Here is a 23449-nt window from a genome sequence, read left to right on the forward strand (position 1 = left end):
CTGGAAAATGCATGCATTACCCCTTTAAGTCTATAACGTCTTGATGCTGTGTAACCCCACTTTAAGAATGGCTTTATCAATTTTTGCATATTTAAATTCCATCTATTACTGCAACATTTGCACACTTGGTTGCTTGCAGAACTCTTTTTGGCGTTGCCTGCAAACCCTCTTGATAAATCAATAATTAAAAAGCTCTATAGGAAGTTATCGAGTTAACATTCAGGCCTATGTCTTTCGTAGTCTTCAGGGATGCACATGCTTACGTTCTCCTTTCAAGCTCCCAACAGCAGTCCTCCAGCCTACATTTTTTATTAATGTGCAACTTCTAGAAGCACTTGTTTGCATCAAAAGACAAAAAACATAAAATTTCTAAAGGAAATATTTGCTGGCATGCACACCCGCTAACATCAAATTTCTGTTTTTCCGTCTCATCTTCATTTCCCAATTTGCTTTTGTAAAATCCCTTTAGTATTCTGCAATCGCCTGCAATACCAAACATCCCGTGTGCTTGTAGGTTTCTGCTACATGCCCCACACATATTTCACCAAATTAATTCAGCTTTAAAGCTTTAATTTCATTTGAAACAGATGTATGGAGAGCCTGGAAAAAAGCAACAACAATAATTAAAGTGAACGGTAAAGCAGAGAAGTAAAGAAAAACAAAAACATAATGGGCTGAAAGATATTGAGATGCCAAGTTGACTGTGAAATCATTTGTGTAGGTAGGCACAGGATATTGAAATATTGACATGTTTTATGGGAGACACTCTTGATTTTCCTGCTAAACTGCTGCTAGAAACTGGAGCTGTAGCAGTCCCTTTATTTGCCTGTTGTCATGGCTACAGGGCCGTGTACATTGACAGTCGTCTGTGTTTTTACCTTCTGATTGCAGGGTGTGACCGGCAGGTGTGTTCTTTCAACTGGAGCTCATCAAACCCAATCAGGAGAAGTGGATTCCCTGAGGGAAAATCCCAGATGGTTTTACTCTCACAAGCAGTAATCAGGTCTACCAACTCTCTAGTTTTACGTTTCCTCAATGAGTTCTGTGCTTATATACTTCAGTTAACTGATTCCAACTTTGTGTTTTGTGTTATTCAGTCAGGATCTCCCCACAACAATCCGCCGTTACTCACCTACGCTTGACCAGCTCATGACACTTCTCCTGGAACAAAGAAGCAGGACATTTCTAACCAAGCAGCACTCCAACAGTAAGCAAACCACCTTACCTACAATTCATAACCACATCTCAACCCCTTCCCACTTCCCCATTTTTCACCACCTCGGAGTTATTCTTTGCTGTCTGTGATTATTGGGGACATGACATGTTGGCTGTGATGGCAGCAGCTGGGAGGCCTGGATGGAGGGAAGTTCTTGTGACCTTTTTGGGCCGGGCTCAACTCTCCCACAGGAGCCAGTGTTCAATCCACTGTGGCCTGCGTTTTCCTCATAAGCCTTACTTTGAAGTGGTTTTTTTTTTTGTGATTTTCTTAATCTTTACTACTGAAGATGTTTTTATCTGTCTCTTACGACTTGTGTTGCATTTGCTTCTTCCAATAATTGAAACCAAATGTGTTATTCCTCCCAAGCAATTTCTCCTGCACTGTTTATTAAGTGATAATTAGCATCATTTACTTCACCTGTGATTAGCCATCATGATTCCATCTCCTTTCCCTTCCACACCTGATCAGGTCACTCACGGTTGTATGTTTCTGTCACTTCTCATTAGCAGGACAGGAGAACCAAAGAGTTCACATGTAGTCACTGATCAGCTTGTGTAACCCAAGGATGCAGCAATCGTCTGCTGACACTGCTAGATAATTCAGGACTCTTTGCAACAAAAGCCCTGAAATGGTTTGCTGAGAGGCGCTGAATTAACCAAAGTGGAAATTACATAGCAACAGGTTTTATTGCGACTTTAATGGCACAGCCTTCGGCAGCTGGGCAAGAACAGTGACGTTCCCGTCTCCCTCTGGATGATCTCTGTTTCCTTGAACGATCTAACATATATTTAAAGAGGCAGACACTGTTGAGGGCAGTATCCTTCTTTAACATGGCCACATAATTCAGTTACAGCCACCAACTTTTGCTTTCAGGCACAAAAATAAATGTGTACAGTTACTTATACATAGCACATGCAGTATTTGCAAAAAATAAAATGGATCCGATCGGGATTAACTGTTATGTGTCACTACTTGACTCTAAGAAATTAGTTTTGAGAACAGTTTAGATGTAAAACCCTGTGTTTACTTCTATAGTATCAAAACCTTTGAAAGTACACGAATAAGACTAATTCTGGATATGTGCAGTCCTGTAAAAGAGGCACGTGAGAAGTAAAATACCTGCTAACAACAAAAGAAAATCAATCTGTCCACTTGACTTTTCTGTAAATTTTTTATGGCAATGACACATTTGTGTAATCAAAATCACTGAATATATGCATTATGCATGGAAGCAGTCCGGTGTGAAGTCTGTGCTTCATTCGTAAAGAACTGATAGCGAGTGACTTAGTCGTTTGACATTGTCTATGGACGTATTTTTTCCTTTTTCTTTTATCTCTTTGCACATTTGTGCAGCTGAAAATTATGCCTAATGTTTCATAATGAGATCAAAGCTGACTTCGGGACAATATGCAGTCATGACAGGAAAACAGGTGTTTGGAGACACGGTGACGTGTCAGAAAAGGACAAACATTGTCCTGGCAGCCACGAACAGCTGGTCGGTGCTGCGACACCTGCGTGCCCACCCAGCATTGTGTAGGATCTCTTCGCTACAACCTTCACTCACGCTTTGACAAATGAACCAAAGTCATTACTGTTTACCATAGTTTTTACCTGGAAGCACTGTGACTTGAATTATATTCCTTCTCTTGCTCTCTTCATTGATTTTTGCAAGGTGAAATGCTCCATTTTGTGCACCTTTCTCACACTGCAGTGATTACTAAAGCCAGCCGAGTCAGTCAGTATCTGGGTTAAAAATTGAAGCTGTAGCAACATTCCCTATGTATGAAATGTGTCTAAAGAGCCATCTTAATCAGATCAGTCCTCCAGAAAAAATGTGCCAAATCAGAGTGTTATAGCAGTATTAGCTAGTGCACATATTGAGGAACAAAGATTTCAAACTTCCTATAAAAACTTTGCATCTATAGGTTGAATTCAGTGGTTGCTTAGTGATTATGAAGATTACCAAGTAGGAGCTCACCGGCAGAGTTTCTTAGCAACTGCAGTAAAGAAGTGTGCAGTAGTAGACAGACCTTCATAACTTAAAAGTTTTATTGTTTGTGAAATCTTATTGAGCGCTTGCGATGTTCTTGGTAAAACTGTGCTGAAGGAGTGACATAATAATGATTTTCACATTTCCTATTAGAAATTCTTTGTACAAGAGAGAAGGAAGAAAGGTTTGAACAGACGCTCACACATACATTACAGCTCATCTAGACCTCCTTAATGACTCTCTGTGATAAAGAGAAAAAGCTGAACAGTACCTCACACATCCAACAGAGAAACCGCCAGTTACTTGTACGTTTACCTTAGAGAAAAAACGAAAGAGAAACTCTTAAAATAGAGGTTCAGTCATTTCAATCATTTCAGTACACACAATGCTGCTTTGTTTTCTCTGCTATAATGCCGGGTTCCTTCAGGGCATCCTCTTAGCTGAAGTCATACTTTAAAGGGTAAAAAAGAAAAATTACTTGAACCTTTTGAAGTATCAAAAGGATGGAAGGTTTGATGTTTAGGAAGGAATTACCAACAATTTTTGAATAATTTTGCACAGAGTAATTCTAATAAAGTGAAGCAATTATATATATATATTTTTGTTTTGAAGCATTTGGGGTTTTCTTTAGTGTTTTATAAAGCATATTTTGGCATGTTGATTACGTACAGTAATAATATGACCTATAAGATAAACAGACATGTCAGAGAAATGTGCGTAGTCTCTCTTAACCAATTAAATTTTTCATCGATTGTGTAGTGAGCCTTCCTAAATCAAAAACATGATTCAAGCATAAATGTACAGAAATCTAAATATTTGACCTTCTTGGTTTGAGTTGGTGAACATGGAAAATAACTAACAATTTGTCCTTTGCCCCTGAAAGAGAAAGTAAAACAAAATTATTTTTAAAAGATGTAATGTGCCTTTTACTTGTTAAAATTAATTCTTATTTCATGCTTGAATCTTTCAAAGCCTATGTGACTTTAATAAATTAGAACATTTTCTTTCGCTAAGGCAAAGCAATGAGAGAAAAAAGCTGATCACCCTCTTGAGTTTTTCTTATTTCAAGAAGAGTGAAATAAAAGGTTTTGATAAACAGCTCTCAGTTACTCAGAAAAAAACCAGTGAGGTTTTAAGAACACTTTTTAGAGCAAAGCACTATGCTTGGGGGGGAAAAAAAGAGAGACGAAGACAAAAAAAATCAAAGAAAAATGAGAGAGTCCTTGGGGTAACCAGTTATTAAACCAGCCCTGAAGCCTGGTATATAAATAGTTCATTTTCAGGCTCAAACTCTGGGGTCCAGTGACACCACGGTCACAGTTGGACCGGACCAAGACGGGTCCTGTATTACAGGGGAACGCACTTCCACTGCAGCTCCTGGGAACCTTTACTCCTGCTGTGTTTTTCTCCTATCAGATTGGTCACCTGCGGACTGATGAGAGTGGAGACTTTCTTTCTCTAGGCTCATTCCTGTATGGTGAGCAGAAACATTTCGCAGAGGTGTTGTTCTTAATTTTATCAGAATTTGACAAAATCATGTGGAGAACTTATAATTACACACTTTATCAAGTATCTCCTTGAGACTGACAAAACAAAATTGTGCTTTTCTTCTCTGGAGAACATTGATCAAGCCGTGTCGTCCTTTAACCCGTTTAATAAGAGCTTTAGAAATCTGCTTGGCAGCAGTGTTTCTCCATCTGCCTGTATTCAATCCCAATGGTAACTAGCAGTAGCACTGGCCACTAGGTGGTTGTAATCTTGACTACTTCCATTCCTGCTTTAGGTTTTAGTTCAGATGTGCAACAGCCTCCTAATACACGTCTAGCAACAGATCCACCACTCTATTGTCAAGATGGAAGGATGCTCACTGTTGCCATGGCTTTATGGCTGGCTGTTCAGACCGCTAAGCCTCACTAAGACTTATTCATTTTCTTTCCTACTTATTTCTATTTACATCACAAAAGAATTAATTTACAATTTGAATGCGTTTACATTTATTCTGATCCAAATGGCATCTTCTTAAGCACAATTGTCTGCACATTCAGTGGAAGGCCAACCGTTGGTTAGCCATATGTCTAGTAATCATGACAGCTTTTTCTTTTATTTAAGCTTCTGCCACTCAGTGAGCTAATATTAGATGGGCCTTGAAACAGTTTGTTTTTTTTTCACCAGTGTGTCAAGTGTCCAATTTGAGCTGCTCTTGACATATTTGTCATAATTTGACAAATTGGCATATTTGATTAAAGAATTTGCAGACCAAATGCTATGAATTAAACACATCTTCAATGACACAACCTTTTGTTTACTTCACTCCACCTGCATCGAGGGGCAAATTCATAAAGTTGTGAGTTTTCTTCTGTTTTCAAGCCTGCTTTATGTTTGCACACAATTCACAGCATGGACTGTCCTAAACTCATGCAGATTTTTGTGTCGGCTCACATTTAAGATGAAATAAGATTGAAACATCTCTTTAAACTGTATCAAAAACGGCTTGTTTACAGCTTTTATGAATTCTTTTCTTTTAATTACAACTTTTATTCAGCGAGAACCATAAGGTCTCCTCTCACACGTAGGGAAACCACTTGATGGGACAGTGATTCCTAAGTATGTCTCGTATGTCTCTACATATGCTTTTCAGATGTGTATGCAAACTGCGTGTAATTTTGACAAATTCTCTTTTCGAAACTTTACTAATTTTCGTCCTGAGCTTTGCGAGATTCTTTGTGCAAAGGCCCTGAAACCCATTTGATTGGTGGATGAGTTCCCTGCCTGTGTGTTAGTTAGACTTTGTTTCGGCTAGGTGCTTCTAATACCTTGGCGTGTCGGAGCCTTTTTATCAAGTGGTTGGAGATTTGTGAAAAATCAAACAATTTCACACCACTTTGGAAGGAGAAATTTACTGTTGTAATCCGGATTAGAGCTTGCAGTGAGACGAGTTGCCATTTCTCATTAGAATTCAGTGTGCCATGTGGCCTGCCGCAAACAAAGAGGCTAAACCACCCAGCAGACATCCACTCGAAATGAAGCAATCACTTTCTTTTTTTTGGAAGAACTGCCTATTCTTTTTAGGATTACACTTTAAACCTGCCGGAAATGTGAATAACTTCCTGATCAATTTGCAACCTTTAGTTTTGTTCCACTGCCTCCATGGATATAGGATGGGTCAAAAGTCACAGTCACAGGTCATAAACTGGCCACAGTATTTATGTCCCTTCCGCGGTCCATGTTTTAACGTGTCAACACAAACGAGGCAAGATGGATGGTCTGTTGACAAGGGTAATTTATCACTGCATCCTCTGCGTACTTCTCTCCTCTGCCACACTGTTCAAGGTTTCAAAGCTCTTCTTCCGGCCTGTATAGAAATTTATAAAGGCCACAGGTGATCCTAACAGGTGCTGTTGGAGTCAGCAGTATACTGATGGCAAAACAAATGAAACCAGCAGGAAGTCATCCGGGAAAAGAGCTGATCAACCTCTTATTAACGTTGGGGTGAGTTCCATTAATTATTGGAACAGGAGGGGTATTAACTCAGCAAACCGAGAATAAGTTGCAATTCCTTTTCTTCTTTTTTTCCACTAGCTTCCAAAACCTTAAAAATTCTCATTTTTAAGGTTTTAGAAAAGATTTTTTCTGGTCACCTTCATACATACATTAATTTGTGCGACATCTCATCGGTAATCTATCCTTAATTCTTTACAAGTTTAACTATTCCAAGTCTCTTGGGTATTCTTTGTTCAGGATTTATTGATGACTTTAAGAGAATTTTTGACCATTCTTCCAGAAACTATTTTGATGTTGGGCATCCTGGGCTGGCTCATAGTCTCCTCTCTAATTCATCCCAAACATGTTCTTTCAGGTTGAAGTAACGACTATTCAGGCCAGTCAAGTTCATTTACAACATATGATCTTATCCGTGTCTTTAAGCATCTTGCTTCCCTCCCAAAGTTGGTGACATCAGTTCATCCACGATGCTTTGGCGTGCCGAGTCATCAAAAGTTCCTTTCGCTGTAACTCGGGACAGAAGCGCAGCTCTTGAATAAACAGATTACCACGACGATCTGCTCTGCAACAAAGTTTGTAGTTGACTCAGTACAGCCAAGCAAATGCTGCTCCCCTGGAACCTGCCGAAGACAGACTTTCCTGCCGGATTGTCAGACAAAGAGACATGATTTGTAACTCCTAAGAACATGGCTCCACTGCTCTATGATCCAGTGATGACGCTTTGCATTGCTCATTTTGATGCAAGGCTTGGATGCAGCTGCTGAGCCATGGAAACCAGTTCCATGAAGTGTCATATGAACCGTTTTTGTGTGACTCTGGAGATCTGTTGCTATGGATTATGCAGAGTCGGTGATCTCTTAGCTTCCTCACTCTTAGTCTATCACAAATGTTTTTAGGAGTAGTCTGAATGCCTAGCAGGTGGATTTCTTTCTTTTACTTTTTATTTTTTTTGCACATGTGGCCGACAAAGTGAATGGAATATCTGAATTGATTGTTTTGAATAGATGAGTAATTATTTTTTTATTTTTGACATATTGTGAAAGCAATTTCATTTTGTCTTACTAATTTTCATTACGTAAAAAATAAAACAAGAAAATCTACTTCAACTACAGTTGCTTGCTTACTGTGATACAAACATTAAAGATATTCCTCTCGCTGCGGCCCAAAGCGTTGTAGTAATTCCTACGGTCAGGGAGCAATATGGCAGGATGACGACTGTTTCTATGGACATTATTCTGCTCCTTGCTGTTCATGTAACTGCATCTGCTACTGTGGAGTTGCGATTAATCATTCACTTCCTGCTTACTTCTCTCACATACATATTTACAGTATCTAATGTAATGTAGTTAAATAATAGCTTTTTTTTTTCTTTTTAATAAATCAGAGAACAATATGTATAAACACAAACACATTTTTCCAAGTAATATACTTGAAACGTATTTCTATTAAGTAATTCGCAGAAATGGAAAAGTAAACTTTAGGATTCTGTATCTTCACACTTATTGAAAAATCCTTTGAACTAAGAAAAAACAAACTATTGTGGATGGATAAATACGCAATAATGTGTTTTCAGGTAAGTGTACATTAAATGAGGTTACAAATGTGTTTAGGTGTGAGCCAGTTAATCAAGTTTATTTTAAAAAAAATTTGAATAAAAGAAAATTTGTAAAACACAAGCAGGACATTAACACCTAATTTTGCAGTGAAAACTATGAATGAAAACTAACTATCAGTGATGCGTCTTCGGGGTGTGTGGAGGGCGTTGTGTATGGGGTCTTAAAATGTGCTGGAAGTTTGCAGCTAACCACAATAAACGACCATTAAAAAAGTTAATCAATGGACTAGACCAGGTGTGCTCAAAGTGTGGCCCAGGGGCCGTTTGCAGCCTCCAGACTCATTTTGTAGAGCCCCTGATAGCGATTTTAAGAGAGCTGTTTGCTCTTTGCTTTATTGCTAGTTGTGGATGCCATGTTCACCAATGTCATTTGGATGCAGCTGCTGGTCGTCCTTCTCTCTCTGTTTGTAAATAGTCACTAACGATCCTTTTTGTGTATACTGGTAAATGTATACCAGGACTCCCTCCTTCTCTGACTGCTTTTATGATTAAGTCCCACATTGTTTCCTGGACTTTCTCCATTTGTTTGTTGGAACAGATTTTTAGAGAGCATTTAAATGTGCCTCCTCCTCAGCCTGGAATGACTTTCAGAAAAAAGTCTAAAATAACACAGCAAGTCACACTAGGTGAATTCAAAGCACTGCGAAAAGACCTTGAAGCAAAGAGTTTTGTTAATTGCAAAAAATTTTGCTGATTTTTATTTTTGCTTCGATGTTTTAAAACTAAAACGTATGTTCCTGCATGAATCTAAATGCTGGTACCTGTAAATGGTGCTGCTATCTTGAAGCACCATTAAAATAGAAGGTAGATCTCAATGTGGCTTTTCTATAGTTAAATAAAGATTATTATTACCTTATGCACCTCTTCATGCCTTCCTCTGTTTGCATCTGATTAGTTCTTCTGGTTTCTTGGTCATTTCCTCCTCCGATCAGTATTTAATCTCTTTTTGTTCTGGATTTGGGTTCCTTCTTACTAGCATGACAAGACAAGCAAGAGGCAACGGAAAAACTAAAAAAAAAGGAAGAGAAGAAGCAAAACCATTAAGAGTGGCCATCTGCAAAGACTGGCCAGGAAACTGAAACACTTTCAATAGCAACAGAAGGTAAAATTACATTTTAGCATTTTTAGATTATTTGTTTCAGTTTTTGAAAAATTAATAAATAAATGGCGGTCCAAATGCCAATTAGATGCCTGCTGCATTTTTCTGGCTGGCCAGGCTTCCCTTTCTTCCATAAAAAAGTATTTTATAAAGTAAAAGTATGAATGAAGGACTCACTAACAACTCATCTATATTAATTATTGATTCATGCCTATTTTATATTTCAATACTGTATTCTCATATGTACAAGTGAAACAGAAGAAGTTTTATTTCTTAGTAAGATCAGCAAAGAGTCAGCGTAAAGTGATTAAAAAAAAAAAAAACATCTGCAGTTCGTTGCTGCAAGAAATAAAATTGTTGAAATTTAAGACATGGATTAAGTTTGTACTTAACTGCATTCTGCCTTTAAAGACAATAATGAAGGATAAAGGATTTAGGTGGGTTTGATGGAAATGTGCAGTGCCATGTTTTTCCTAAGCAGCTGCACTGGCGGGGTTTTGTGTAACCCACAAATGTAATTAATGATGAGTGGCTATTAGTTCAGGAAGCTATTTTACTCTTAAGTGGTTTGAGGATTTAAGCATGTTGCCATCTGGTAACAAAGCACTTTTTTTTAAAGCAAATATGTTAGCACAGACCTGTGCACATATTTAAAACCATTTTGTAATATGAAGATTTAACTATTCATATGGGAAACGACAGGCTAAGTATAGAATCGGTTTGCAGTCTTAAGATTAGATGTGGTCATGGACCAAAGGTTTGGCTGGGAGGGGCGAGTTATTGATCTGTGATGGATCCTCTTCTCAGTATAATATACACATAAAAAGCAGAACTCACTCCTCTCTCATTTTTTCTTTTATGTTCCTTGCATGTATTTATTGATTCACGATGGAAAAAATTTGCATGGATTGTTTTAGGTTTTACATCAATATGGTAGTCTGTACACTTTCAGACATATCTCCAAGTCACTTCAAGTGATGATTGGTGCTCTCACAAACGACAGCAGAAGACTTGGTGGTAGTTTTGCTAAACAACCTGTTCATTTTGGCGCAATATTCTTGGCACTAAAACAATCTGTAGATCTAAAACATGTCAATGTAAAGACATCTTGGTAATGCAAGAATGTCTTACTTTGTTTTGTTCTTATTACTGTACTGATGTTGCTTTCTCTTATTTTCTGCATTTTAACTTTTATTGTGTTATGTTCTTTGCACCCAACAAGCTCATATCAGTTCATTAATTAGCACATTAAGCAACGGTGAGCTTCCCTGGCCTCTCTAGCTCATATTTATTGCAACACTTATTGTTTAACTTGAAGTGAGTGATTGATGCACATCCTCCTCCATTAATGAAATCATGACTTCATGTTATTTTTCACTCAAAAAGTTTGCCCAGCTCCTTCAGTCATTTGCTGATCATGTGAGAGAAAGTTCAGAAGAATTTCATTTATTCCACAGACAATACTTGATTGAACCAATGTGGCCCAAGAAAACTGCTCCTCCTCTGAAATGTTACTACAAGGAAATTGAAATACAGGAATGTTGTGACATAGAATAGTTCTGTTTTGAAGCGCTAACATTAAAAACTTTTGTTTAACTCTGAAACTGGAATATGTGTTTCCTCTATCCATGCAGCTGCTAAACCACAATGGGTTTCCTGATACAGGTATGTGTGAGGGGCCAATAGACTTGTCCTGCCCCGGCAGAGATATCTGAGCTGTGTGGGAAAGAATTATCTACATGCCGAATTTACAAACATCCCATTGAGTGCATCGGCGCAGAATAAAGTCAAAATACAATTTTAGCCCTTTTTTCTGATGTAATGCAATGATTCACTGTAATACAGACCGCTATGAGAGATCTTTCCTCCCAACTGCATCACTGTCTACAATAACTCTTTGAAGACTTTGAATTGAGTTACATTAAATTTCCCTTTGGAATCGATGCAGTATTTTTGAGTTGAGTAACTGTGTGCATATATATGCTGTAACTGGACGAATGTATTTCTGGTGATAAGAAACATTTTCATTTTATCAACCTATGATGCAACTTTAAGTGATGCCCAAATGCTTTTAACCACCATCGTGACAATGGGCCTGACAGGGACACGCATTAAAGACTTTATTTTTGCGGCATACTTCCCTGGAAATGCTTGAAATGAATTATTTCATATTTGTACATGATGTACTACAGATGCAGAGCACTCCACCAGACTCCTGGGTGTTTTTGTATTTACAGTAGTTCTGTGAATACGCACATGACAAAAGTTTGAAAAGTAAAAGTTGCGGTCTCATTTATTTTCAGGCACACTTCTATGTTCATTTTCAGACATAGTGTGTGCGATCCATGTGGGTTGTGCACAACTTCAATGGCTGTCTGATTATGCACATAACATATTACAACTTGAGTTAGTTTTTTTATTTCCTGATACCTCATTTAGGAGCTTCTCAAACTCGCATTCAAAGTTTCTCGTCTTCCCACGAGTAGACATGATATCTGATCATATAGCCCGAAGAATCACACATGTAGGGCTAAAAACTGGGCTAAAAACATAATTGCTTCGTGTTGCTTTCTACTAATATTAGCTGGAGCATTCTTAATTTTAGCTCATTTTTCAACTTTTCATTACTTTCCTCTACCATTCCACTACATATTATATATATATATATATATATATATATATATATATATATATATATATATATATATATATATATATATATATATATATATATATTTTTATGTTTTCATCATGTAAAGCACTTTGAAATGCTTTGTTGCTGAAATGTCTTTTGCAAATAAACTTGCCTTTATTGGTATGTGCAAAGAAAATGTAGCCGGATCCTTTTGCACACACACATTCACATGTCTAAATTGCAAAGAGTTTTCTTGATTTCAGCATTCACAAATCTTTGGTTGAACATCCATGCAAGTCTTCGTGCGTGAGGCCTCAGTGCTGTCACTGAAGGTGACATGTCTCATGTGCATTAAGGATGTGTAAGACATTAAAATACTGTTAAGATTTACTCAGCAGTAAAAGCCAAGCTGTAGGTCTAAGCTGTGTCAGTGTAATGTGCTGGCAAAAACACTCAGAGCTGCTGTGTGCTGTAGGAAGGTGTGCTTATTATGGAGGAAATGTTTAAACACTTAGAACTCAGAAAATTAGTCTTTGGGTAGAACGTAAGGTGTAGACCACAGTGTACCTCTTCATTCCTCTGTTTTCCTCTACCCTAAAATACATCATCATTTACATTGGGGGGAAAAGAAGGGAGTGCTGATTCATGCTAGCATAAATGGAGCGAGCTGAAGGGAGGGAGAGACAGAAAGAGAAGGAACTCTAGAAAGGCTCTGCACGTGTGAAAAAGCTGCTTGCCAATACTGGCCATAAAACTGGAATGACAGCAGGCACAAACTCATGAATCAGAGTGTGACGTTGCTGTGGAGTTCAGCTTGGCAAGGACAGGTTGCAATCAAACCAAAACCCAGCCATCATGGTGGCTGCTTGACTGGATTAATACGAAGTTAGCTGCAGAAACCCTAAGGGTGAAGTTTGGTTTTGTCCACATATTGTTCTACTGTAGCTTGATACATAACTGTTAACTTTCACATCTGCAGCATTATCATTCTTTCCATGCTTTAATTCGCATCACATCACCTATTAAAAGAACTGCTTTAGGTACTTTGATGATGAAGCGCTTATGGAGAAGCGTTGCTGTGGACAGAGCGCCCAGTGGGAGTGTGATTGGGAGGTGCTGCCAACAGCTCACCATCTCGTGTAAATCTCTAAAACCTCCTACAAACCTACAGGGAGACAGAGATATACCACCAACCCAGAGGAAACAATAGAGTGGCCAAGAAGCTACCATTTGATCACAATCTTTCTATTGATGTAAGGACTCCACTGACTTTCATTAAAATTATTTAAGACACATTTTGCATAATCTCCCATAATCCCAAACTATGGAAACTATATATTGTTTTGTTGTTTTTTGGGGTTTTTTTGGCACAAAAATTTATTGAACAGCTGAGAGACGAGAAATAAGGTGGAGAAAACATGGAACAAATGGAATCAAAAGCAGGACAACTGTGTTGAGGACTAAAGCTTCTGCACACGGTGTGCATGCTCTGCCAACTGAACGTTTTTAACATAAAAATTATTCTGTCTGTGAACTCAGCAGATAAGCAAACAAATAAGGCTCACACGCAAAAACCTATTAGGAGACACCAAAATGTTTCATAGATTGACATTTACAAGTATTAGGAAATACAATTTAAAGTTTAAATTATTTTATTTAAATTAGAAAAGTCACAGTTATTCCTAATGTCACTAATATATATATTTATTTTAAAATACACTACATACCTTAACAGAAATCAACAAACACAACTGGGGGCAACTGTTGCTCTGTGGGTAGAGTAGTTGTCTTGTGATTGGAAGATTGTAGGTTCGATTCCAGCTTCCTACTGTCACATGTTGATGTGACTCTGGGCAAGGCACTTAACCCCAAGTTGCCTACAGATCTGTGCATTGGTGTGTAAATTTGTGTGCGAATGCGTGATTGTGACTGTAGTGTAAAGCGCTGAGTGTAAAAGAGCTGTATAAGTTCAGTCCATTTGCAAAATATGCTTCCTTTTTCACATTTGGAACCACATAAAATTAGTTTTCAGATGCATCGATATGCAGACTGTGTATTTGTTACTATAATGGCATTTTTGTTTCATGTCCTATGGACACATTTAGAATTCTGTCATTTATTTGTTTATTCATTTGCCATACACAATTCGACCAAGATTGAGGCCATCCTCAGTGGCGAATGGGTTAGAAGTCATGCAGTACGACATCTGGTACTTTAAAAATGCTTAATGGTCCGATGACCATTTCAGCTTCTCATGTTGCTTTCTTTTTAGCATATCTTAAACACACAATATAAAAACTCCACAAGTGGGCAGGTTTTCCAGGAATAACTAAGTTACAATTAGCAGACTCCTCAAGTACTAGATTTTGAACAGATAGAGGTCCACTGTGGATACTGTGTACATGTCAGTTCATCTTTATATTTTAATTTCAGGAAACTCTTTTGTTCTCTAGATTTAACTGTGGCTGCTTTGCACTGATGCAGTTAATGGGCACATACGCAGAAGAAAGACAGAGAATTTGATTAATTCAATCTCGTTGGCCTTGATTAGAAATCCATCAACAATTCCTGTTCTCGTTTTCTTTTTATGACCCTTAAGTCAGCCTTACCCTTGAAAAGTAACAAGACAAATAATTATTTACAAAGTTCCTCATTCTTTTCTCTCTTCTTCCTTATCCTGCCACTGGTGACTTAGACATTACCTTGAATGGCTAACACACTGTGTTAATATACCGTATAATGTGACACTAAATATGCATATCTGTACAGGACAACACCTGATTTCACATCTGAGTGTCAAAGTGCCATCTGTGGGGTCACCTGGTGGCCCCGGTCTGATGTTGCCGCGAGTGCCGGACAAAAACATGTAGCAGAAAGGAAGAGAAAAACAAACTGTTAAAGAGAAGGTGGAGGAAGGGAGGTCAAAATATCGCTTTCCTTATACTTCCTTATACAAACAGATTGCTGATTTTTGTCCCACAACATTTTATTCAAGACAGTTAAAGGCAAATGCATGAGAAGATGGTTTGAAATAGATAGGAGGAAGGACAAATAAAGGAGAGTAGAACCTGCAATTACCTACTTAAATCTATTCAGAGCTTTTAAAGCTGGAAAAAGGCAAACAGAAGTGCTCACTAAAGCCTCACTAAGAAGAGGCTGCCTTTGGATCAATGAGCCACATTTACCTAGTTTCTGCTGTAATTGCTGAAAATCTTTGAATATCTGAACTGTTTGTTTGAAGTTCACTGCTGCACTGCAGCTGCAAGAGTTATTTAAAACAACAGTTACCAACAATAGCCACATACTTCTTCCAGTATCTTTGTTCTCCAGTGCTCAGTAGTTCAAATTTTAGCTCATAATGTTATTGCGTTTCTGCTGTGTAATTATTATGTTCAGAGACAGTGGAAGATGTATTCTTACCCTTTAAACTTTTCATCATTTTATGACGTTGCAACCCATCCATCCATCCATCCAGGGTCGGTTCGCGGGGGTAGCAGCTTTGGAAGGGAGGCCTGGACTTCCCTCTCCTCAGCCACTTGTTCCAGCTCTTCCGGGGGTATCCCAAGGCGTTTCCATGCCAGGCGAGAAACATAGTCCCTCCAGCATGTCCTCCTCCCTGTGAGATGTGACTGGAACACCTCACCAAGGAGGCATCCAGGAGGCATCCTAACTAGATACCCGAGCCACCTCAACTGGCTCCCCTCGATGTAAAGGAGCAGTGGCTCTACTCTGAGTCCCTCCCGGATGACCGAGCTTCTCACCCCATCTCCCAGGGAGAGCCCAGACACCCTACGGAGAAAACCCATTTCGTCCGCTTTTATCCGCGATCTCGTTCTTTCGGTCATGACCCAAAGCTCATGACCATAGATGAGGGTGGGAATGTGGATCGACTGGTAAATCGAGAGCTTCACTTTTTGACTCAGCTCTCTCTTCACCATGACGGTCTCATCTGAAACTAAATTATCCACATTTCCTCTGCCTCCTACATATGGCTTTTGAACAGGAAATTGTGTACTTTCAACAATGGCTTTCTTCTTGCCTTTCTTTCAACACAGCTAATAGCTAATAGTTATTAACAACTAGCATAGAGGATATGCTCTAGTGGACATATCCTCTAGAGCAGGGTCTCAAACTCCAGTCCTGGAGGGCGACTGCCCTGCAACTTTTAGATGTGCCTCTGCTGCTCCACACCTGAATAGAATAATTGGGTCATTAGCAAGGCTCTGGAGAACTGATCTACACAAGCAGGAGGTGATTAAGCCATTTCATTCCAGTGTTTTGTACCTGTGGCACATCTAAAAACTGCAGGACAGCGGCCCTGGAGGACTGGAGTTTGACACCTGTGCTCTAGAGTAACCGAGCATCTCTTGGCAGCTTCTCTGATTGTCTGCTTGTCCAACCTATTGGTTTACATGGATGGTCATGCCTTGGTAGGTTTGCATTTATGCCATATTTTTTCCATTTTCAGCTGGATTGTTAAAGCCTCAGATATTTTTTGCCATGCCTCAACCTCCCTTGGTCTTCATGAGGCTTTTTGTTCATTATTGTTTTCTATAAAACTTGGGATTTCTCCACAGAACAGGTCTATTTATAGTAAAATTAAATTCGGCACAGGTGGACTTTATCTGCTTATCAAATGAATTCTGAAGGTTGCACTGGATTTTTTTAAGGGATATTCTGCATCTTTCTGTTTTGCTCTGTTCTGCCAGTTCATCTCGTGTGCACCCAGTTTCTTGACTTTGAATGCCGGAGAATGCAAAAATGTTTAAGGGGCATGGATTCTGTTGTAAGGAATTGCATTACATGACGTTTTCACCAGCATTCACAGTTTTGAAGTCTTCCCTTCAAACTTAGTGAATGTTTTCAGCCTACTGCCAAAAATACCCATATCTAAGAGTTCCTTCTGTCTCTGAATTGCTGTCAAGAATTGTCAGAAATTGTCGAGCGAGTTGTCGAACAAGAAGACAAGGAGTGAGCGAAAGCATGCATTAGAACAAATGTTTGAGAGGCCACATCTGTGAGTTTGAGTTATGTAAGTGCCTGTATTGTGTTTCTTTTTTTTCTACAAGTTACCCATTGTATGACAGCAAGTTTGTCACTGCAGTCTCACTCTGCTGCTCTGGAGAGCCGCTGCAGACGTATGTCTCTCAAATGCTTCAGTGATCATGCCAATTCAGCAACTCAAGCAGATGCTAAATGCAATTATAGCCTGCCACTGATATTTGCCTAACTTTAGGGCAGGACGATTTTGTTTTTGTTTGTTTTGCAAATTATCTCACTTCAACTGGTGGTTAAAGGAAAATACAGCCTTTTCTCAGTATTTTGCTAATGCTCAAAGACATTTTTAACTAAAGAGAGACTGGCTTATTCAAGTTTCTAACAGGAGTAGGCAACCATACCACCAGCACAAAATTTCACTTCTTAATATTAAATTTGCGCAGTGGTTATCCATGTCTGCTCTACTTAACAAGCACACTAAAACAGCTTGCAATAAATCTCCATTTTAACTCAAGCTGTTGATGAAAACCGCTGCGTTATGTAATTGTTAATATTAACAATCCTCTGATATGAAGTCGTGCAAAATGCTAACACGTGCGGTTCAGTCCATGCAGTCAGTGTTGATGGAAAGTAGAACATGGAGCGCGAAGAACATCTGAGCCGTTAGGAGAGCTGCAGCTGATGATGTGCAGCAGATGAAAGCTAAGCTAAGTCAGACACTGTGCCTGATGAGTTGAAAAGTTTGAGGGCATGCATTATGAAAAACGTCACATTTTCTGAGTTTTAAGCTGAACCTCTGCAGCTCAGAGTCAAAAATATTCTGCCTCCTCATCTTTATTTCTCTGCACATTAATTTCAAATCATAGTGCATTAATGGTAACCATGGAGTGGAAAGTCAAACATGTTAATGTGCTCCTGCTCTTTTCTTTACCTTTTGCTGCAAAATTCCCTCATAAAATTATTACAAACACTATAGCTGAATTATCATACATCAAACCTTTTTTTAATTTACGTACTTTGATTTAGTGTGATAAATATGTCCCTTATCTAAAAAAAAATCTTTTACGATGTCTCTAATGTTATAAGACTGTACATTTCTATCAATAATCAGAAAAAGAAACATAACTGAGGCCTTTGTAATTCCATCTTTATTTTTAAATTTATAAGATCCTTTGTTAACTTTAAGGTAATAATTCATGTTCTCTTTTTCATTTACTTATTTTGAGCTGGAGGTTAAAAATACACACACAAACAAGAATCCAATAATAGTGACTTTGGTACTGTCACCAGATACATCAAGATTTATGCAAAAAATCTTGAATAACCAGATGATAAATTCTTTGTGTTAGTGACAGTGCTTAAGCGTTTTAAATTATTTCATTTAATTGTTGAGTTGACTACATGGATTTACTTCTTTAAATGAAACAAAATGTTTCATCACTTTCTTGAACATAAATTGTCCTCTGAGGTCATCAGTAATCTCTCTATTGTCAAAATAGTTTATATATTCAGGTGCAACAACAAGTGCATTAGTTGCTACTTTATAGCTCACCATTCTTGTGAAATGAAAGCCCAACTTTTTGTAGAAAACATAAAAAACAACAACAAATGCGTCACTTGACTCTTTGGCTTTGGTTGAAGTATGTAGAAACATTGGCAGGGGTAAGGCTGCCATGCAATGGTGCATTTGGTCCATCTGACCAGACGAAGTGCACTCAAAATATTCTGTATTAGCCTTTGGAAGCTGGGGAAAAATGTTCTCAACAAAAAGATCTGATAAGTTTATGAAAAAAAATGCTTCAATTTTTGCTTTTGAACTGTAAGACATCTAAAGACAGTTTATTTTTGTGAAAGTAATGAATGGATGAGAACTGAGTACCTTAAAGAAAATATTAAGAGTACAATGTTAAGGCAGCCCGGTCATAAATGTCCAAATACAGCAGCTGTATGTTAGTTCACTGAGAAATTTTACTTAGACAAGGTACAGCAGATTTAGTTAAGCCTGAATATCAATGATTTGTGAACTGGGAGTAAAAGCAGTAATGCTTGAAAAAACAAATTGCTTATTACAAACCAATTTGCTGTTGAGCTATTTTTTTAAACATCTGTTCTACATTTGCATGCTGCATGCATGTGTTACCCTGCAACCTTGGATGAATGAGGGTAATGTAAAGAATGATCTTCCCTCAATGTGTGATGCTGTGGTATGAGAAAGATGAGACATACACGTTGAGCTTCCTTCACATTCAACCAGAAGATTTATTCTCCTTCTGTGTTATAAACACACTTCACATACAACATATCCCTGGTATCGCATACTTCGGCAGAGAATCATTGGCTTAATTACATCAAAAATGGCTGTAATTGTCCTTTAAACCAATCATTCTTTTACCATGCTCCATTTAGCATCATGAATTCCATCAAGTGACAAAATTAATTCACAAATAGCTTTTACTTCTCTAAACCATACTAACTTTGAAGTTAGTGCTTTAAATCCATTACCTTGTCCCCTTTTCTAAGACCTTGTGTATTTAACTATCAAAGAAGGACTATATGAAATGGCTTATAACTATTTTTATAGCTTTTACCATTTTTTAATCAGCACAAATAAAATATATTAACATTTAAGCATCTTAGCTTTTAACAAGGTTCGTTTTTTTCAATAGAGCAATAATATTTTACATCTCACAAGCTCTACTCTTAATATAAAACTGAAAAAGGCGCAATACTCCTTTAATGTTGTGCCTTGGTACTCAGCTTCACATATGTCCTAAATATATGGCTTATCTGGTCTTTGTAACAAACCCATAAAGAAGCAAACCAAAATAATGTCCTTGGAGTGAGAACTGTCTCAAAAAGTGCAAAACACAAGTTCAAATGAACTCTACAGTCCTTCAGCTAGCTCAGGGGTGGCAAACAAGTTAGACACAAAGAGCCGAAATCTTTAACTGTGAAAGTCCAAGAGCCACACCACGCGCTGACCTGCCAAGACAGACACATACACACATCCTTTCATCCCAAAGTACTAATATACGTACATAAAACCATATTTCTACTGACCTGTATGTAAATTGATCAATATTGAAATATTCACACAGAAGCATGTTTAGTCAGATGGCTCAATCTTTTTCAAACTACATCACAGAGTTTCTACCTTGCTGGAGGTGATGTGATAATCTCAGTGGGATTTATCAGATTCAAGCGCATTATGTCTGATATTCTGGTTTCAGTGGATCAGTGATGGAATCTTTGAGTTGTTTGTTATCTGGAGCCAAAATGTCAATTAAATCTACAAAACACTGTTTTAAAAACTCGCCTTCGTTGTATGGTTTTTTAGCACGGGCAATATTCCATGCCACTTTATAGGATGCAAGTGTCACAGCTTCTCCACGCTTGGTCAATTGCTGAAACATTTGAGACTGTCTTTTACCTGGCTTTTCAATGTGCTCAATTTTGCTTCCGTAGTTCAGTACCTTTGGGGAAATCCTTGTCAATATTAGCATATGACGCTGAAGGTTTGAAGCCTTGTAATGTGATATCGTGGTATCGCATAATAAACAGAGCGATTTGCCATTCCGTTCAATAAAAGTAAGCATCTTCCCATTCTTCCAGAAATGTCCTGTGTTCATCATATTTTCGTTTAGCTTTGCATTTTGCCATTTTTACAAAGAAGGTAAGTCTGCGGTCTGCATGCATATAAAATGACATTCCTGCTTGTCGTCTTACCGTTACCAAGAATGCTTTGGAAATCCCACCCAATCTGTCAAATTAATTTATTAATTTTAAAATATTATTATTTGTTTTTAATAACCCCTGATGGATTTAAGTGTGTTTAAGATATAAAAAAAGAAGAAAAGAAACATGAAACGAGGAAAGAGCCACAGTATATAGAAAATATGGTAACAGGCAAAGAGCCGCATTCTTATTGGTCGAGAGCCGCATGCGGCTCGAGAGCCGCGTGTTCGCCACCCCTGAGCTAGCTCTTCAGGTAGCTCACACACGTCTAGAAGTCCGCTAGCATTAGCTCCAATTAGCATTCAGAACAAGTCCCATTTTTGTACACAATAACAATCACAAAACGAACTACGTGACTCATTAGTTGACATTCGATGTAAGAACCTTTTCGACTCTTCAAGAGTACTGATATATGTACATAAAATCATATTTCTACTGACCTGTGGTATGAGAAAGACGAGACACACTTTAAGCTTCCTTCCCATTCAACCAGAAGATTTATTCATCTTGTGTGCTCAATCTTCTCTATGCCACCAACGCGACACACACAACCGCTAGGTTGTGTGTGGAATTGCACGGACTAACTGAAATAACACTGAAGAATTTATTACAACGAAAAATGAAAGATACAAAATGAACAATTATGTTGGGGTGCCTGTTTTCTTACTTATTGTTTTTATTTACTAATAACTTGTTTTTCACCCCTGTACACATGCAGGACTCCTGTGCTGGAAGTGGCCATAGCACTAAAACAGATGTCACACCTGGTTTGTGTTATCTCTGTTCTGGGGTTGACCTCTTGGTCTCTGAGTAACACACATGTCCCTGGGCTGATGGCCTCTATAGGCCCTACAAGTCTGTACAGAAACCTGCATGGATGGATGTTTCTTTTCCATGAATCATTTAACAGAAGAAAACAGACACCAGAAGGTAATCTGAGACAGAACTAATATGAAATAGATATAATGTCTTTAAATATATGAAGAAATTCATGGGCTTTTTCACATCTGACTCAATCCCCTCTAGAGAAAAATGACATTCCTGCTTGTCGTCTTACCGTTACCAAGAATGCTTTGGAAATCCTTTTTCCGGGCCCTACTTCCCCCAAAACACACACACGCACACATATATTCACGCATACAACACTAATCTCCCTGTCACAGATTCTAATGGAAAGTATTCAGCTGAGTCCTTCTGGAGAAATAAAGCCCTAATAGGAAGTTAGAGAGTCCACAGAAAGGGAAGGTGCAGTATAACATAGAGGAGGGAAAGCTCAAAGAGAACACCAAAGAGCCAAGTATATATGTCATAAAGAGTATAGGCCTGAGCGAGAAAAGCCAAGAAAAGAGGGAGGCGGGGAAAGGTAGAATGTGAAAAGCCAAAGGGACACAAAAAGGGAAATACACCCCACATGAGATGGCTTAGCAGTCTTATATCACCCCATGTTTAAGGCTGAGGAGAAAAACAGTTTTTTGAACTTATCCGCGCTGACACAATCAGGGATTACTTCTTCTATCCCCACACAATGTCAGCCTATGACAAGGCTCTGATTGTGCATGATTTTCAGAGAGACTTCAGCACCACCTTTCTCATGTGTGGACACGGAACTCTGGATTTAGGAATGCGTGGGATTGCTGAGAGCAAGGAAGGTCACTGGGAACATGTAAATGAGTAGAATGATTCAGCCGATCCAAATGTAGGTTGTGCATTAAGTAACATAAAGGCCACGCACTAACAAAAGAGGATGTTCTGAGTGTGAAGCTCTCTGCGTTGGGATTGCATTAAGTACAAGCACATTCCACCTCCAAAAAACTCATTTCTTTTCTGCTTTTATTTAAACTCCTTTCAGTTCTTTTTTTTTCTTCACATTATCTCACAACCCTGGATTTTCCAAGCCCATTGATACCAGGCGCAGTAGCACAATTTGGTCAAATACAGAATCAGAAACGTGATACTGGATGTTACAGTGGGGGACATTTTTAAGGTGCACTTCAGTGAAATGAACTAGGATGGAATCAGTCAAAATGTTTTGACTGATTTACTTTTAATTTGTCGTGAAACATAACATTACTGTAAAGTATTGTATTATTTATATAGATCATGACCTAATATGTGATGATATATATATATATATATAAGTGTGGTTTACAACACAGTTATCATGGCAAATAAGAACCAATATTTCAAGTTCACAACTTTTGAAGGAAATAACAAATGAGCTGGGCCCTCTGAGAAACAAGTCAATTGTTTTTAGTGACCTAATCCATTTTCAGAACAACAGACATTTAAACAAAGCTACACTTTAGAGACTGATTTTAGAAATCTGTTTTTTGTCACCAAATGAGATACAAATGCAGCAGGTAATCTTTTTAGTCTTACTGTGAATAGCATTGCACGATTTTATATCAGCCTATCTATAGATCAATGTGGGGACAAATACTGAACTCCTAACGTCCAACAGAAGAGGATGCTAGACAGAATTGTATCCCAAAGAACATCAATGAAGACAGTTTGTGTCCAGTTTGAGAACAAAGCAGGATTTGGTAGAAATAGCATGCTATGCAGGTGTTGAAAGCCTTTATAGGCCTATCTCAGGAACCTTGAAGCTGCTGCGGCTGCCAGACTTCCTTCTCTAAAATGTTACATTGAGTGATTCC

The 23449-nt window shown here is 38.3% G+C and overlaps 1 long non-coding RNA gene across 2 annotated transcripts in view; it reads left to right on the forward strand.

Annotated features, from left to right (window-relative positions):
* Positions 1–876: 876 nt before the first annotated feature.
* LOC122839272 overlaps positions 877–23449 on the forward strand; it is a 36760-nt gene continuing 14187 nt past the window's right edge. For both annotated transcript variants that reach the window (XR_006372014.1, XR_006372015.1), the window contains exons 1-2: positions 877–1003; positions 1098–1207. This is a non-coding gene — a long non-coding RNA (uncharacterized LOC122839272). The remainder of the gene's footprint in view (positions 1004–1097; positions 1208–23449) is intronic.

This window comes from Gambusia affinis, linkage group LG11 (genome assembly GCF_019740435.1).
Source record: "Gambusia affinis linkage group LG11, SWU_Gaff_1.0, whole genome shotgun sequence".
Taxonomy (NCBI): Eukaryota; Metazoa; Chordata; class Actinopteri; order Cyprinodontiformes; family Poeciliidae; genus Gambusia; species Gambusia affinis.